General features: G+C 37.5%; 1 long non-coding RNA gene across 1 annotated transcript; it reads right to left on the bottom strand.

Moving 5' to 3' along the window:
* Positions 1–306: 306 nt before the first annotated feature.
* LOC130607760 (uncharacterized) lies at positions 307–4,693 on the bottom strand. The gene is made up of 2 exons (XR_008974330.1): positions 3,808–4,693; positions 307–923 (listed from the first exon to the last, which is right to left on the bottom strand). It is a non-coding gene; the product is annotated as an uncharacterized LOC130607760 (long non-coding RNA).
* Between the last annotated feature and the right edge of the window lie 2,968 nt (positions 4,694–7,661).

Here is a 7,661-nt window from a genome sequence, read left to right as displayed (position 1 = left end):
GAAAGGATATAAACATAACTGAAATGCAAATGTATGTTAGCAGTCCATTTTATTTTCCTTGAAAATACTTTTTCTCTTTTCACTCAGTTCTCTGTATTTGAAAAAGCAATATTACTTTATTTCTGGTAATTAAGTCTGGCACTCATGCTTTTTTCTATTACTACTTTTCTTAATGCTTATTTAAGAACTTTGCAAAGTTGAGTACACAAGGTTCTTTTTCAACACTTGTATTGATTTTTCTTTTGTCTTTTAACAAACAGACAGCAACCTGTACACAGCATGGAAAAAATAATAAGCAGCCAGTGCTCAAACAGCAGAGTCAACATTTTTATTCTTTTTCTAATGATCACTATAAGCAAACCAAGACCCAGCTGTACCTGAGTAGAAAAGGAGAGTCCTTCATTTCTGAAGTGTCAATGATATGGTAAAAAATTAAATAAGTGGGGCTTCCCCCCCCTCTTGAACCTAAAAATGAAGAAATAAATTGAAATGGAACCTTTTCAGCTTTTTTTATTCTCCTTCCTAGGCTTTCTGAGCTTACGTGAGTTACTTGAATTCAGGTACCTGACCAGAAATGGGCTGCAAATATGTTAATTCAGGAGAGCAGGGAAACTTAATCTTGATTATGAATTAACATTGTCACTATAGCGCAGATAGTCAAGATACGGATATGCATCTCAATCCTCTGTGCATAACCTGGCTGGAATACAAGAGAGTATATCACAGCATTTTGTGTATACACTTTTGAAAGCTCAGTCTTGTGTCACACCTTTCTGTGTGAAATTGTGTGAAATGGGTCCGAAGGTACCGATGTGTTTGGATGGAGAGGAAGTCACCAGAACATAGCTGAAGAAAGGGTAAGTACGTGTGGAGAGATAGTGTTTAAAAGCCTTACAAGGTGAGGTAAGTTCTGGGGACTGAACCTGCAAAAATGGATAAAACACCAAAAGTCTGCTGAATTCGTCCAAAGCCACGAGTACACAGTAGCATCAACAACTGGTCATATCACTCAGACCACATCCAAGAATGTGGTGGCTGCAGTGTTCAAAGACACCACTATTATACATAAACCCTTGCATGTATTCCACACCTACCTAGAAGCTGCTGGTGTCACTGTGGCTCTCCATGTGGCTGGCCTCCCAGCTTTACTCCATCCACATAGCCGTGACTCACTCCATGTGCGTATGTATACAAATAAACTGTTTGGGGAATAAGTGGATGTATAGCAACTAGTAATGAAACCTGGCTTCTATTAATAATACCAAATTAATTCATAAAAGGTTTCGATCTATGTTTCTACCAGCTCAGTCCCCTACCAGGGAAAGGGAATTCGTAATACTTGATCATTTTTTCTAGCTGGGAAAGATGAGGCATGAATCACTCTGTGGAAGGTCTGCTATGTGGTTGTGAAGGAGACCCCTCTCATGGAAGTAACTTCATTTCCTGAACATATCCATCCATTATTGTCTACAAGCAACAAACACCTTATTATTTGTTTTTAGTAAGATCTTTATGAGCTTTCAGTTCATGTTAAGTTTAAAAGGGTCATATTCTTTGATGTTTTGACAATGTAAAGGATTCTGATTTGCTGGGTTGGGTTTTTTTTTATCTTTTTAAACCTTAACTGGAATCAGAAGGCTGTATCATCAGTAGATAGAATGCATTATCATTAACTTCATGAAGCAATTTCTCTTGTACAATTTTGCTAGTGCAGGCATTCTAGCTTTTAGTTTAATTGAATTTGTTGATAAATCTGTCATGACATGCTTTCTATATATGATCTTTCTACAAAAAAATATTTCTATGGAATAAAAGTTACTCCATGAATAGTGTTAGAACAAGGCTTGCACATTGTTTAATCATATATTGAATCAGTTTCTAATAAGCAGTAGGAATGATTAGATTGGCCCTTCGTTCATTTGACTGTCCCATTAACATCTGTGGAATAGGGGATGAGAAAAAACATGTTGAAGCCACAAATTTATCAAATGTTTTCATTAAATATTACCAACTTTTTTCATGATTTAAAAAGAATATTCTCATTTAATCAATAAATGCAGTAAACAAATGCACTATTGCCTTTTGTATTAGAATTTCAGTTTCTACGCTTGTCTCCAAGGCCAAGAAAGAGCATGACTTTATGTTGCCGATGTGCTGTGTTTCATCAGGTTGTGTCTTAGTATATACATGTTATTTTAGATCTAAGGAAATGTGACAGAAGGTAACAGGCTATACTGTGGTGCTGCAATGTCAGCCTGTGCACCAGAAAGATTAGAATTTGCAGTGCTGTAAGCATGTTGACTGGAAAGCAGAAAACCTGCATAGTAACATCTAATTTTCTGACAGGAAGTCAAATAATTGGAGCGCACACACTCCTCCATTGCAAAACCACCCTGTTACTACCATGAGAATAATAACAGTTTGCTTTTCCCTTTGGTTTGGCAGCAAGTGATTATCACCTTCCACAGTGCTGAAGCAGACAGTGGGTACATTGTATATACAGTGAAAAGGAAATAGTGACTAGGGGCTACTGGATTTAACACATTTTATTACTGCATGCAACATTATGGATTTAAAAAAAATGGAATCAATTTTCCCTTTCTGAAGTCTGATTGCAGTATTATTTTTTAAAATTTTATTTTATTTTAATTTTTTTATGAGAATGCTATTGGCTTCCTTTGGCATATTTCTTGATAACAACAAGACTGCCTTGGTTATTACAGTGCTATGTTTCATATCTCTTTGACCACAGTATAAGATGTTCCCTTTACTTAAAGCTTTCTTGATGTTATCAGACTGAGAAAATTTACTTCAGTAGCCCTAAAAGCCATTCCAGGAATAAGACTTGATCCTGCACTCAATTATCTGTCCACATTCCATCAAACAGCTTTAAAGAGGTTAAACAAAATGTAAGGACACCCACTCCTTAGATTAGCCAGGAAATGGTATCTGGGAATTGACTTTTTTCTTTCCCCCAATAGAAGAAAAAATAATGCCAGCAAGTCTCTGGGTTTATCAAAACCAGGCTCACCTTCATGGCTGCCAAATTGTCTTACAAAATCAATTAGTCATTTTGATTTCACTATATTTCACAAAAAATGCAGAGGAGGACTCATCTCTGAAGAGGATGTGATACTGGTGTGGTCATGCAGAACAGCGTTGTCTTTCAAAGTTATTAAAGCCAGTCAGTGGGAGAAGGGAAGTAAAATTAGGTCATCTTAATTCAAAGCCCTATTTTATTCTTATTGCCATTTCACTTTTGGTAATCATCAGCCTTATCCAACCATCATACTCACTTCATCTATCTCACTTGATAATTATGTCTTTGTAAAAAAACCAGAAGTTTACTTTTGGATGTTTTAACTAGCTGGCTTCTCAAACTTTTCAAATACACTTTCTTTAATGAACTATCCATTTGATATTAATTAATTTGGAGAAATGCGTTACAAATTACCATACCTTTTTATGTTACCAAATGAAGACCTAAACATTAAAAAATGAAAGATGAGACAACCAGTTATGAATTTGGTGACTCTGGCTACTTCATGTATTTCTGACAATTTCTAAGAAAGTTCTAGCATAGACTAAAATTAAAATAGAAGACCATCATTTGACAGTAATAGTTCAGCTAGGTATGCCCACTTGCACCTACAAGCACGCTAATGCGTATGACAGCACAAGAGGCAGAGAGAGAGAGAGAGCATAAGTGCCTAAGTGGAAATAGAGTGAATAACCTTAAGGATTAAAGTGCATAAAGATCTTTATAGCAAGTGACACAGGCCTGCTGTCAGTTACGGGAAAAAGTACCTCTGTTCCTTCCATGAAGTAGCGCTGTCTGCGACGTTTCAAGGGCAAAATGGAAAGGGTTTGCTGAGATTTTTTTCCATCTAGTTTTTAATATACTGGGATGAAGAAAATCCAGGTTTCAGGGATTTCTGACCTGTAAGCATCTTGCCGTAATCATCTGGTGCATGATACACTCCAACACTCCAGTCCTTGTTTGGGCTACATATTAATAGGTGATAGACCTGCAATAAAGGCACATGTTAGGAAAGGAGTTCATAAGTCTGTTGGTTTAGCATAGCTTTGGGGGAAGCAAAGAAAAGGAAACAGGAAGATCAAAACAATATGAACAAATTGTTAGCTAGTACAACGAAAAACAGCATGAGAGAAGAATTTAAAAGAGAAAAAAATACTGATATTAACCAGCTCTTGATGTTTCCTTCACCAGCAGAGGAATTTGTGTAGTTGTTCATAAATCTTACCAAGGAAACAACTAACATAATAATGCCATTTCTTCCTAGTAGAAGGAATTTGTGGTATGCTTTGCCCCATCCTTGCTAAACCACACAACTCTTTCTGGACATAAAGAGTAAAAGTGTAATATCTGCATTTCAGGGTGCTTCAAAAATTATTGTCTTTTTATAGTAATATTTTACCTACTGCCATAGAAAAGTCAATTCTGACTTTGGGATATGAAGCAAATCTTTATCTAAAATCTGGGCTCCTATTTAAGTGCAATATGACCTCTTTGGAATAGATAACCTCTTTAAATTAGATATCTCAGGAAATGTCTTTTATAAAAAAAGTAATCTTTCACCATCTTAACCTCTACATTGTTGCTGAGCTTATTCTAATCTACCTTTACCTCAGGTGTTAAAAGGATAAAAAATGACTCAAAAACTGGAATGAGTTTTTGAGATGCTGCACTCCTCCCCCCCACCCCTGCCATCTCCCCAACCACGGATACTAGTGTCCCCTAGGCCTGCTGGCTTCTGAGACAGAAAAGCAAAACACAAGCTTTTCTCTACAAATCTATCCTTTTATTTAATTACAAAAAGACAAACAGCCAAATTCATGGACTATTCCTACACAAACCCATCCTTTACTGCTATTTACAAACTAAAACTGAATATGGTTTAGGTTCTGGGTCTTTAACTTACCTAAACATGAGACTAAACTTCAAATTTCAGGTGTTTTACACTGTTTAAATTACCTTTTGGGACCGCTAGCCAAGGTTTTACCTGTAAGAAGACACGTACAGGTCAGAAACTTTATTTTGATGGAAGTAAGTGGTTTTATATCCAGTGTCCTGAAATCCAGGAGAGAACAGCACATGACCTTATGTCAGTTGCTGGCTCAGGCTCTCCTCATTTATATGCCTATATTTATCAATCTTGACCAGTCTGCATGCTAGACACCAACATATATCCAGAGTCTAGAACTCCAAATTTGCAAGCAACCCCAATTTAAGCAGGATGATGCAGAGCCAGGCTTTGTGCCCGCAGACTCAGAACACAGGAGGACAGAGCCATAATTCTCAGTGACTGCGAGAAAGCCGAACGCTTGTGTCATAGACTCAATTTCTTCTTCATTTGGGTTATGTACAGCAGAGCACACTGCTGTCAAATGAAAAGCAGCCTTATGTTTCTCAGCAGTGTTGGCAATTTGAATGGGAGAGAGTTGAAACATGTTGTCTTCCTGAATGTTCAGGACATGCCTACGGTGCTGCTGAGGTGTAGCAGAGGCTGGGTGGGGAAGTTTTAGTTGACTTCTAATCTGATGACAGGAGGTTCTTGGGGAGAGTTGCTTTCTATGTTTGTCTTCCTGTGAAAAAATGTGGTTGAGGATGCAGCAATACATTCCTGTGAGCTTAGGAAGGGCCAGAGGGAAAAGCGTGTGTCCAAAGATGGCTCTTTACCACTTCAAGATAAAAGACAATGTAACCGTAACACCACTGTCGATCTTAAATGTAATGCAGCTATTGCAATAGAGTTATTGTAAGTACAAGGAGCTTTATCCAAAAGTATACCTTTGGATACCTTTATCCAAAAGGGCAGAAGAAATTCCATGTAATGCAAAGACAATATGAGGATCGGATTATGAGTTTATAGCAAATTAATCATCTGCCTGTGAATCTTGTGTAACCTGAATTTAAAATATATTCCACTGAAACACTTCTTAGCAAATAATCTTTTGAATACTGTTCAAAAAATGCTTTCCATCATTTTTAGTTTTTGTAAAAGAAGTTCTTTGTGGCTTGCCCTTCCCTCGCACAGATCACAATGAAAACAAGCAAACAAAATACATAGATCGTGCCTGACTCAAAGCCTGCTCTGTACATCCAGCACAGTGGTACATCAGGGGAAATGGGAGCCTAAGACAAAACATTCACCATTTAGAACGTGGAGGTCTGCCTAGTTGTTGTTTGCCATGTGATCTCCTTCCTCCCCTTCTTTCATAGTCTTGGACTATAGTAAGAGTCTTAATCACTTCTTGTACACAAATATAATTGCAAGAAATAGGGTGTATTTGTTCCCATGATGCCAAATCATTTCAGCTGCATGACATGGAGACCCAGAATCTCTCAGAAGGCTGCCCTACCTCTACCACTTAGTCATGGAAACTTAAAATGCAGAATCAGGCTTTTAGGTTATTTTTCAGTTACACTGCACTGCAACTGATGTCTCCTCTATGAGAAGTCTAAACACTGCAAGGACTCTGGGATCTTTATAACATATGTGTCCATCCACAGGAGCTTGTTTTGCCTTTCTTCAGCAGCTGCACAATGGCTTGGTTTCATTTTTGATAAAGTATAAGAAATTATCCAGGCCTCAAGACAAAAATGTTCAAAGCTGATGTTTTGATCATTTAAACATCAATACCACTGCCTGCACACAGACTGTTCAGAATTCTTTCACAGGACGGACAGAAAGTAAAGAAAACTATTTTTCATAGTACTGCTGTCAATTAAACCTCTGGCCCCCTCAAGGCAAGCTCATGCCTTTGGACTTGTCCTCTCCCAGACAAATTTGATCACTCTCAGTCTCACAGAAAACAAGAATGTCTTCTGTGTGTTTATCTCAGTGATGTGGTTGTACGAATTACGGTTAACATTCTTAATGTAAGATCGTATGTTATACTGGAGAAAGCAAAACTTCATGGCAGAGAAATACCTGATTTTTTTCCCCCTAGATATGAGGTCCACTTGTCTTGGTTGCTTGTTCCAGCCCTCAAACCAGGGTAAGTATTTTGCCTCGCACAGTTATTAACTGACTCCATTTACTGTCTGAGTAGGCAACAATCAGGTCTGGGAATGGGCAAGGCCAATCCTAATCATATTTTTTTTCCAGAATGCCTTCATAAAGTGCAGCATCTCTGCACTTAATGAAAAAGTCCAAGAGCTTCAGCAAGTATGAGAGAGAATAGTCTTGAAGAGATTGCCTTCTTTGTTCCTTGATTTCACTTAGTAAAGACAGAGAAATAAATAGGAACAGAAACATTCCACCTAGCATTTCTTTCTCTCATGTAAGCGATTCCAATTTCTCAGTTTCTAAAGTAAGAAGATACAAAGTGGAACAAGTTCTGCAAACTTATTATCTAATGTTTCATGCTTGTCCACAGAATGTCACTGTACACCCATTCTTGTTTCCTCCATTAATTTAATGATGTCCATGACACCTTCAGGGCACCAGGTAGCAGAAGCCTAGTGAAAACTCTTCTGAACAATTTCACTCACTTATTGTCTCCTGACACATTCAAACAGTCTCATAGCACAATTGGAGCTCATGCTGGTCTTTAAAGTTAATAAGTGAGTAGTCACCGGCATTTTAATATTTATATAGAGAGATATATTTAGTATCTTATATATATGTATGAAT

Source organism: Pezoporus wallicus, unplaced genomic scaffold (genome assembly GCF_028554395.1).
Source record: "Pezoporus wallicus isolate ANWC-B61680 ecotype Strahan unplaced genomic scaffold, APGP_CSIRO_Pwel_v1 scaffold_6445, whole genome shotgun sequence".
NCBI classification, from domain to species: domain Eukaryota; kingdom Metazoa; phylum Chordata; class Aves; order Psittaciformes; family Psittacidae; genus Pezoporus; species Pezoporus wallicus.
The sequence above is the reverse complement of the archived record's forward strand: the minus strand, read 5'-3'. Positions and strand labels throughout refer to the sequence as shown.